At 52.4% G+C, this 10754-nt stretch overlaps 1 long non-coding RNA gene across 1 annotated transcript; it reads left to right on the top strand.

The window, feature by feature from the left end:
* Nucleotides 1–8362: 8362 nt before the first annotated feature.
* On the top strand, nt 8363–9265 carry LOC116892113. The gene is made up of 2 exons (XR_004386913.1): nt 8363–8491; nt 8945–9265. It is a non-coding gene; the product is annotated as an uncharacterized LOC116892113 (long non-coding RNA).
* Nucleotides 9266–10754: the final 1489 nt, after the last annotated feature.

Raw genomic sequence — 10754 nt, 5'->3', positions numbered from 1 at the left:
CAGGGAATAGGGAGGGGAATGGGGGAGCTTCCTCTAATGGGGTCCAGCACTGTAGAGAGGCCACCTTCCCCGTGCTTTTTGCTGAAGGGAACCCCGAGCATCTCAGCTAGGCAGCAGGACCTGAGAGCCAGTGACGCCTCATGCTCCTGGATCCGGCTGCTTCCTCCTCTACACTGATCCTGCATGAGCCAGTCTGGGGTGCAAGCTGCATGGAGGTGAAAGACTTAGAGAGGCCAGAGGCATCTCCCCGGGGGTGAGTCTGCACGGGTCAGACCTGGGGCTGACCTGTCAAGTCTGGCTGGCTGTGACAGCCTGTGGTTCCTGGCATTGGGATCTCCTTTCGGATCAGGCCTATGAGGTGAGTGGGCTTGAGACCCGCAGAGACGTGCGGAAGGAGGTGTCGCATACAGATGGACAGACGGGTGTGGGCCGAGCAGGGAGAACGGATGCTTTTATCACGGCCGGTGTGGGCATGTAATGGTTGTCCTCTGTCTGGAGCCGTGGGCAAAACTGTCTAGGTCCTGTGAGAGCCCAGGAGGCTTCTAGTGGCAGAGGTTGTGTGGTCAGTGTGGAGGCTCATTATTACTTGAGTGCCAAACATCTGTGGCCCAACGACCGCCTCGCTGTCTCCCAAGGGAGACCCCGGTGGTTCCTGGTCCTTACTCTACCCAGACTAGAGGAACCCAAGAAGCGGGCACAGCCCTGTCTTTGCATCCCAGACTGGGAGAGATTCTGCCCAGACTTTAGGGCAGTGAGGTCCTCCAGGTCAGAAAAAGACTCCAAATTCCCTGCTGGATGTCCCCCCTCTTCCCTGTCAGCCTTAAGACATTACCTACTCTGATCTCAGGGGGCAGAGCTGTGGCTGGGCTGGGGGGGGTTGGGGTGGGGATTTTATCGTTCGGTTCCCAACTGATGTGGACCAGCCAGGGTAATCATTAACCCGCTTCTGCCAGCTCCTTTCTGAAGATGATTCCACCCTCCCAGAGGCTCACTGCCTGGCCCTGGCCCTCTCCTCCCACGCTGGACCCTTCCCCCGCCCAGCTCCGCTGCACTCTGAGGGGAGAGAATGAGAAAGCAGGTCCTCCGGGAGCTGGCACGGCAGACAATGTGTGTCTTGTGTGAGTAATTTAGCGCTGTGGCCAGTCAATCTGGTTTCTGGGCCCGCTGCCCTGACCCTCTTAGAGCTGCTGGCTCTCGCCAGCACAGTGTGAAGCATTTTCTTTCACTGCTCTGACACTCCGCAGATTGAGACGTCAGCCCGGTCCAACTACAGCAAATTAGCAATTTTTCTTTTGCTAATTGGAAATAAAAACGTTTGCCGAGGGAGCTGTTTGTCGGCATGCGGTTTTCGGTTTCTGTGCACGGGGAGGCTGCGTAGAAAACACATCCCCAAGGCGCTGTGCACCCTGGGGCTGGGGGCCCTCTGATACAAATGCGAAGGGGCCCTCTGTTCACGGTGCAGAGATATTCCCCCCCCTGCTCTAATCTCAGAAGCTATTGCTCGACCAGATCCATAGCCCCATGTCTCCAAGACCCTTCCTCTGGAGGACCATTCTGTACTTTGAGGAATCATTAGGGTCCAGCAGGTGGCAAAGGCTTCTGGGGCAAGCTGGTGAGGAAGTTCTTCACCAAAAAGGGGGACGCTAAAAACAGGAGGGAGAGCCACGGCAGCTCATGCCTCCCTGAGCACAGAACACATCTCCCGAAGAGCCAGGAGGGTAAAGAGACTTCCAGAGTATCATGCAGTATGTCTGCCCTACGCCCATGCTGCCCGGTGTTGTGTCTGGGGTGGAACACATCCCTAGTCTGGCCTCATTTTAGTTCCAAGGTACAGAGACCCTGGCCCTTGAGAAGACACCAGAGTGAAGACACCTCTAGAGAGCTGATAAATACCGTCCTTTAAGGAGAACAAAGAGAAACAGACAGAGGAGCAAAGCCATCATCTAGGAGGGCTGCCTAGACCCAAACCCAGAGAGCTACATTTCAGAAGTCTGCCAATAAACAGGTCCATCAGTGTCCTCTCGTGTATGTGCATGTGTGCCTGTGCGAACGTGTGAGTAACATGGCTGATTGGGCACCCGAGCCCACCAGTGTGACAGATCATCCCTATGTACAGACCGTGCCCTCTATGTCTAGGGCGGATCAGGAATTCCAGGCTGCAGGCCAGCACACAAAGGGTTACCGAGCCTCCTCCTTCCCTCTCTCTTCCCTGATAAAGCTTTTGACAGCCATGCCTAATAATTCTTTCTGTTAGAATCTTTTCTTGATGTCTTTATGCGAATATGAAATCCGGATGAAAGGATGTGGGGGGGGGGGAACCCCTGTGAGAGAGGAAAAAGTATCAGCCAGAGAGGAAGACCATCCTGCAGCTCCCTGCTGGGAGTCAGTGGCTCCCCTGCCCCGCCCCCATCCGTGCTGAGGCTGTTGAGGCCCTCTGTGACTGGCCAAGTCTTCCTCACTTGGGCTTGACAATAGTGTCCTGTCAGAAATGGTTGAGGAGAGGTGACAACAGCGAGGTCGGCTCCCTCGTTGCTGTTGTCGGGTGAAGGATGCCCTCTGCCTTGCGCTTGGCTACCTTCCAAGACCCCAACATCGGTGACAGAGGAGAGAAGGCCAAAGAGATGGGGGCGGCCCAACAACTCATTTGGGCGTCAGGGAGATGGTGGTGTGGGGGCAGAATGAAGGTAGCACCCTTGATAGTTGTAGGCAGCAGCTGGCAGAGGTCACAAGACGCCAGGCTGCCTCTTCCAGGAGTTTGGACTGGGCGGCAGCAGCCAGCGGGGCCAGTGAGAGACTTCAGTTGGGTATCTTGCCCTAGAGTCACAATCTTTGCTGACGGGGGCTGGAACACCCCTCTCCTGCATGAACTTGAGCTAGTGCAAACTGTGTGAATGGCCAGATCCAGAGGGGCTGGATTCCATCTCCTGAGGCTCCCCAGCTTCGAGCTTCATTATGCTCCAAATGGAGAACTGAAGAGAATGCTTTTTTTCTTCTCTGGTTCTGACCTGGCCCGAGCCAGAGAGACCATAAAACTGGCATAGAGAGGGTTGTTCCCTTGGGGTCCTGTTTCCATTCCAGACCAAATAAGTCAGGATGGGGATGGGGCACCAGCCAAATGTCACAGTGCCGCTTTTTAGACGAGAGTCACCGAACTCCCCCCTCCCCCACCATGCCAGGCAGCTCATCTCTATGTTCACCAAATCCAGAACTCCTTGCTGATGAGCTCCAAAGGCCAGGCCACCCTGGGCCATTTCCAGCAGGAAGCAATCACCACCGGTTAATGGAGAATGGAGAAGCCCAGCTTCCTTGTGGAAGAGAACGATGGGGAGATAACTGTACCACAGCTTTTGAAATCCCATTTTGGAATGTGCTTCAAAAATGCCACGACACCGATGGAGACTCTTGGTAAGGGAGACATCAGAGGGTCTGACATCACTGGCTCAGGTGCAGGTGTCTCTCCTTTGCCCTTACAACGCTGCCACAGGAAGAATAGTGGACTTTGAGATGAATCTCAGGAGGAAGCCTTGCCTGAGCCCAGTTGTGGTTGGCCATAGCCCTGGAAAGGTGAAGATGGGGCCGGGAGGCAGAGGCAAAGGGGGAGAAGACTGAAGTGGGGTGGAGGGGTGAGGGGGAATGAACAAGAATCTGCCCACCCCAGTTCTCCGTGCTGCTGGCCACGGGTGAAGCCCCACTTTCCCTACTATTAAACAGTTTGGGTGTCTCTGGCTTCTGGTTCGCGGCTGACTTTCATTTTGTGAGGGATCAAAGGGCAGTGGTTCTGCTCCCCAGGTTTAGGAAGGTTCAACCTTCCCGTCACCTGCTACATAGCTCGGTCTGTCTGCAGCAGCCTGCCAGCAAGAACCACTTCAGACATCTCCGGAGCCTGTGAGCTCCTGGACCCTGAAGGGACATGCTTGAACCATCCTTCCCAGGCAGGCTGCACGGGGCAGCCTTTGCAGAGCCTTCTTGGAGGCAGGGGTGGGGTGAGGCGGGGTGGGGCGGTGGGGGCGTACAGGGCCAGGGCTACAGAGGCACGCATGCTCCGTGGAGCTCTTCTCTCTGCTGCGGCTCCGCATCCGCCCAGCCGCTGCGGAGACCACGACGACGACGTGAGAACCTCGCAGCCCTTTTTGTTGGTGGGACACTATTTGGACGTGGCTCGTCCTACATCTCGAGGGCCTGGCAACTGCCTCATCAGCACAAATTTCTCTCCCCCAACATTTCTCTGTGATATGCGGACGCATTTTTTTCCCATGGAAAGAAAGTGTGGCCTTTGTGAGGGAGGGGCGGGGGGAAACGGCCGGGCCTGAGTTACAGTAAAGATTAATCCCGAACAAGAGACAAGAGACAGAGACAAAGAGCATCACACACTTCGGCTCTCAATGGATGTTTTCATAAATGTATGAATAATTTAAATTATCATTGCCGAGTATTTATTCGAGTGTTTCAGGGGGAAAATGCCTCCTCTTTTCTCTCCCCCGATTCCTTTCATTTTTTTGCCTCATCTCTTTTATGTACTGCATGGGCTGTTTTTTGCCATCTGAATCGGCCTGGAACAATGGGATGTAAGAAGCTGAGGGGCCGAGGAAGAATACGGCCCTTGTTGCCGACGCCGCGCTGACATTGATTAATGAGGGTGCGGACTCGGGCAGAATTTGTGAGAGCCGAGGGGGAATCAGGACCTGAGGGCATCCGAGGAGGAGGGCAGGGGCTGGCAGGGAGAAGGCCTCAGCCGCCCTCCACGCCCAGTGGGAAAGGACAGGGGGGACGTGTGGCCTCAGAGCCACCAGCACTGATGGGCGGGTGACTCAACAGGTCCATGGAAGACGGTGCCAGGGTGGGGGTCCTTGGGACGATGCCCACCTGCCTGTCAGGCGGATGGAGCTGCCACAGAGCTAGAAGGATCGAGCAGGGTGGCCCTGCCCAAGGCCTTCTCCTCCCGCCCCATGCTCACCTCCAATGCGACCTTTCCTGCTCTGGGGTCTGAACCCAGAATGACCCGGTTCCTAAGAGGCTCTGCTTTTCGGGAACCCGATGGACCTCGTCCTGTGGATGGGGCCTGCCAGACTTCCTGACAAGATTCAAAAGCTACCTGCCAATGCATAAAAAGCTATAAGCTGTGAAGTGGGCTGGCTGTGTGGGGGCAGGATTCTGTTCATCTTACCCTCTCTTTCATATTTATTGACACTTTCAGCAGAGATGCTGTTGGGGGGGTTGGTCTGCCGTGCTGCTATGTGTTCAAATGCTAAACTCTGTACCCCAAGATCTGGCTGCCCCAAGAGAGGTGAATTCCCACGTACACCACCAGCTTTGGTTGTGCAAACCTTGCTCCCCAGTTTAAAACTATTGGTTAAATAAAGGCGGCCACAGCCAGTTACTGGAAGAGAGAGAGGGTAGGTGGGTTTTCAGTTACATGGTTGGGGGTCCCAGGTAGGGACCAGGAGGAGAAAACGGATGGAAAGGACAGGAGATCTCCATTAGGTATGAGGGATCAGGATCTTGTGCCCGAGGAAAATGGACACTGTGGGCAGGCTGGTGGAATGGAAATAACCCAGGAAGGCACAAACAGCAAGTATTCGGGGAGCACAGGTAAGGAAGTAGCCCTTAGAGAATTAGATTAAGGGGGTAATCCCCCCAGTAATCGCACAAAATCTAAATAAATAAATAAATAAAGGGCAGTCTGAACCCCATTCATTTGGAAGCTAGACGGGGATAGAAATAATCATATTAATTTGCAAGATTCTCATTTAGTTCTGACTCAAGACCCTCCCCTAAGGTGACACTGGAGTTCAGGACAGACCCTCTGGACAAGAGGTAGTGCCATTGTCAGCAGAGGGGATTGTGGGGTGACTCTATAAGGATGGCCTTTGTCAGCAGGGTTTAGCATCCCTACCCAGTCTCCAGCCATTGGAGGGAAACTTGAGAGAACCAAGCACACACACCATAGAGGCCTCAGTAACAGAGCAGGACATTCACAAATTAGTGAAGAGGGGGCTTCTGGGTGCTTCTAGGTGTTTTTCAGAGAATCTCTGTGCTCCTGGGGCTGGGCTGTCAGGCTGAGCTCTGCCCACAGGTGTGTCTGCCCAGCAGAACCCACCATGTTATGCCAAGCAATGAAGGAACTCTGGAGCTGCATCTGTCTCTGGGAGTGATACTCATCTGGGGTGTGTGTCTGTGTGTGTGTGTGTGTGTGTGTGCATGTTCGTGTGTGGGTGCGTGTGTGTGCATGTGCGTGTTCATGTGTGTGTGTGCGTGCAGGTGCATGCGTGTGCAAGCGTGTGCAAGCGTGTGCATGTGCATGTTCTTATGTGTGCGCGTGTGTGTGTGGATGTGCATATGTGTGCAAGCGTGTGCATGTGCGTGTTCATTGTGTGTGTGTGTGTGTGTGTGTGTTGGGGGCAGATTCTCAACCCTGCAGTTACTACAGAGGTGACTCTTGCTCACAGCCTGGAGTCTAAGCTCAGGAGGATGGTCCTTCTAGAAACTAGCTCCCCAAATCTTCCGTCACTTCACCTGCTCAGACTATCTAACCCAGCGCCATTTGCTCGGAAGCAAAGAGGGTAGCTGAGGGTTACGTGCCGTGTTCTGGAAGTATCTAGATTACATCTAATAAGAATGTTTTTCTATGTCTTATGCTTTCCCTCTGCAGCAGACGTTTCTACCGGGCCAGTCACATGACCTCCAGATACAGCAGGCTGTGTATGATAAGGCTGCAGGCTCCATCCAGATCGGTCTAACCAAGTGACTCCATGGGACTTGGACACCTGTCTGGCGATATTCTCCTGGCCCCATCATTTCGCTCAGAGCATACCCTCTCACCCGCGTGCTTCTGAGTTAATGTCCCAGGCAGTGTGCCCTGATAAAGATCTGGAACTGTGGGATTAATGGGGGGTGGCCAGGCCTCCCGGGAGGGCGGCCTTTGACCTCCAGAGTCCTGGCCTCCAGCCTTGCTGGTGACCTTGTTTGTGGGCGACCTCAAGAGATCACAGCGTCCGGAAATCCCATTTCTGCAGTCCTCCTTGGAATGGTGTTCCCTGGCAGTATTTAGTCCTGGGATGGGGGTGCTTACAGTGTCTGAGCACCAGGGGACTTGGGCTCTCAGGTAAAACCAAAGGAACTTCATCAAGGACCCCAACATGAAACCCTGCATACTACCTTGTCACTACATGAATGGCAAATTATAGTCATCATCATACTGCAATCTTGGGGGCCTGCCCTGTGTATAACACCCCTGACTCCATTGAGACAGTTGGGAGTATAGTGTCAGCAAATGAAGCCAAGCACATGACTAAGACTAAATGGGTTGGCCACGTTTAATTCATGCAGATTTGGGGGGGGGGCAGGGAACCTATTGTTTCTTTCCCTCCCATCTTTGAATAGGGGGTGCTGACTAACTAATTTGGGGGATCCAAAAAGCCTGTGTTTGTGGTTGCTAGGAGTAGTGGCTCCCTTCTGGCCAATAGGAGCTGCCCATCATGATTTCGGGTCACTTCTGCAAGTGTAGCCCTCCAGGAAAGCAAGTGCCAGTGTATGTGGTGGTGGTGGTGTTGGGGGGAGGGGAACAGGTCTTTCTTTACTGCAATGAAATCCCAATTTTCAGAAAGGCCCCCAAGTCCCCTACACATAACTCCACTAGCAGGGAATCTCTAAGCGTATGCGGAGAACACTAAGAAGGGCAACAGGGGAGGTTCAGGAATTCCGTAGAGTGTCCCATGATTGTCTTCCAGGGGGAACACATCTCAATGGTAGTCTCTGGAGGGCAACTTTAAGGGAGGGGACAAGAAGGCGGAACCAAGAAGAGGGAAGAGGGCATTTCTCTTGTGCAGGGAGCTGTGGAAAACTGGCAGGAACCAGAAGGACACCATCTCATCTGTTTTAATATGCGAGAGCCCCTACACTGTGACAGATAAGGCAGTGGCTGGTGCTTAAGACAGGCCAGGAATGTCCCTCCTCTCCAGTCGAGGGACAGGCTAGTTCCAGCTGAGACACACGCTCTCCCCAGCCCCCATGACAGAGCAAGGACAGGTACTAATAAATGAGAAGAACTTTGGGAGCCTCTGTGTGTCCTCGGTGGGCAACGACTGGGATCCTTGGGGGTGCCCCTCCTCCATCAAACTGGGCGGGGGTGTCAGGATCACCTGAAAAGGCGGCCAAGGGTGACCCAAGCCCTGATCCCCTGTGGGACAACGAGGAGCTTAACTAGCCCCGGGCTGCATGAAAGAGGAAGGGAGGCCAGAGAACAAAGCTGTGCCAATTTGCTCTTTGGGGCATTGTGCAAACTGGCCCCTTTCCCAGCGTATCACTCTCCCATTGAACAAGGTCAAGCGCCGCCACAGTCCTTCCGCAGCCCTGATGGGTTTTCAGGAGCTGGTGAATGGCGTGCAAATTAGCCAAGTCCTCGGGAGCCTCGTTACTGTCACTCCCAAACCGAAGCTCCAGAGGCAACGTGAGGATTAATCAATCCAGAAAGCTCGCCCATTATCAAAGCAAGGTAGGAAGCTATTCATTGTCTTCCTTCGTGTTCCCTCCATCTTGCCGTTGCCTGCCCTGAGGCGGCTCCGGCAGAAGACTCCTACCCGTGCCTGCCCTGCCCAGAGGCTCGCTCAGGGCCACAGAAGCCACGGAGCCTATGGGACTCTCTGCTTGCCAGAACTGGTACTGGCTTGGCCCTTGCAGGGGAGGGGAGGGGCAGATGGCTCCACATAGTCAGCAAGACCAAGGATCGGAGTCCCAGTCCCAAGGAAGACATTACCTGGATCCAGGATTCAGGTCAGCTGTAATCCCATAATCCCAGCTCTACCAATAAGAAGGCCTCTTTCAGATAAACTGGCTTTCCCAGGAACCCAACCAGCATCTGCATAGCACTGGGTTGAGCTCACTGCTTTTCAAGCCTGATTCCACCCCACTAGATGCTTACTAATGCCTTCTCCATTTTACATTTGAGGTGGAAGACACACCTACAGTTCGACTGACAGTTCAACCCGGACACGCGTCAACGTATGGCAGAACACCTCGAGGGTGGCAGCCCTGAACCCACACCAGCAAGTGACCAGTGAGCAAGCAGACATGGTGTCTAGTGAGCAGTTACGGCATATACAGTCCATGAGGAACTGAAGAAACACCGCGTTAAGGGATTCAGAATAATCTCTGAAATGAACAGACAGGCCAATATCCAGCAACTCTATAAATATAAATCTAATGAGTTCGTAGCTAAAGAATGAGTCAGCAAATTTATCTACTAAATAAAGATGAGCGAGTGAGTAAATATTTAAAGAACGACAGTAATTTGTATCATTAACCAACACACACAGGGTGGGCCACTTAGCAAATATCTATACAAGTGAATGCACAGATATCAAATGAATAAACAAACACATGAAAATGCAAAGATGAGTGAACAAATCGTGAATGAATAAATATAAGGACGGTGAGTGATTGGACAGATGTTATACGAATTAATTTATAAGAAAGTATCTAATGAATATGATAGATAACTTGGTAACAGAAGAGTAAGAAAGTATCTAATGAATGGATAAACTGTATCTAATGATGAATATATAAACTACTTGGCAACAGATGAGTAAGAAGATAAATAGTAAAAAGCAACTAAGTGTGAACATCTTCTGAATGAGAAGGGAACTGAGTGTCCACTTAGAGATCAGCATTGGGCTCTTTCCAGCCTTCTGACCCCATGGCACAATCACTGCTGAACTTTCCAGAACTCTAGCTCCCTCCGCACATGTCTGCCCTTCAAAGCCTGCCTTGATGTGTCTTATCAGCAGTCCCAGTGGCATGACACGAGAGCCAGCAGCTGGTTAGAACTGAAACTAAAGCTTCCCTCCTCTAAGATGCCCACTCATTTCAGGCCGGTCCATCAGAGCTGTGGCCTCTGGCTGGGATACTGGATTCTGAGTCTGCTGTGTCCGTTCATGAGTCAAGTGCCTCACGCCTTCTGGGGACCTCAGTTTTCCCATTGCCTCAATGAAAGAATCCTTTATCCCAGCAACTCAGGGATAGATGGATCAAGTAAGCGAGGCCTATAGATGAGTTCTACAAATCTTTCCGAGCTGTAGGGAAGCCAGTCACCTATTCATGCCATCTGACTTGCCCTCAAGATCACAATGGTAAAATCTTTTGCTCCCAAGGAGGTGGCATTATGTAAGTCATATATTAACATATATGAACATTCCCACAGAAGGAAGATCAGCTTCCACACCCACAGTAGCCCACTGATCTCCATGCCTAGCTCTGGCTCTTGCTCCTCTGTGCTGGGCACACATAAGTGAACATGACTTGCTAATTTTCCCATGGAGAAGGGGCTGGAGGCTGACCCGAGTCTGTCCAAGGCAACGCCGAGTAGGTGTTGAGAGTCAAGACAAACCATGAAACATGAAAGAACTGTGTTCCCAAAGTGAAAGGTGGGGCATTCTCTGGACTCCGTCATGTTTAAGCTTGCTTGATAAATCCCAATCTATGATTTATCCTGCCTCCTTATCACCCTGTTCCTTTTCCATTCAGGCATGAGCGTCTACCAGATAAATGATTAATTTTTTTCTTGTCCTTGGAACCGACACTTTCCCATATTTTTGACTCCACCCCCCACCACCCCCCTCTCAACGTCAGCTTACATACGGGGAAAACATAGATCTTTTTGCTCTCACTAACCCACCAGTCAGTGGAAAACAGCTAAAACGAGTCACCACAAGCCCAAGGAATGCCAACTTTCTCACAACTCTCACACCTTCTTCCTGTTC

Source organism: Rattus rattus, chromosome 1 (assembly GCF_011064425.1).
Source record: "Rattus rattus isolate New Zealand chromosome 1, Rrattus_CSIRO_v1, whole genome shotgun sequence".
Classification (NCBI taxonomy): domain Eukaryota; kingdom Metazoa; phylum Chordata; class Mammalia; order Rodentia; family Muridae; genus Rattus; species Rattus rattus.
The sequence above is the reverse complement of the archived record's forward strand: the minus strand, read 5'-3'. Positions and strand labels throughout refer to the sequence as shown.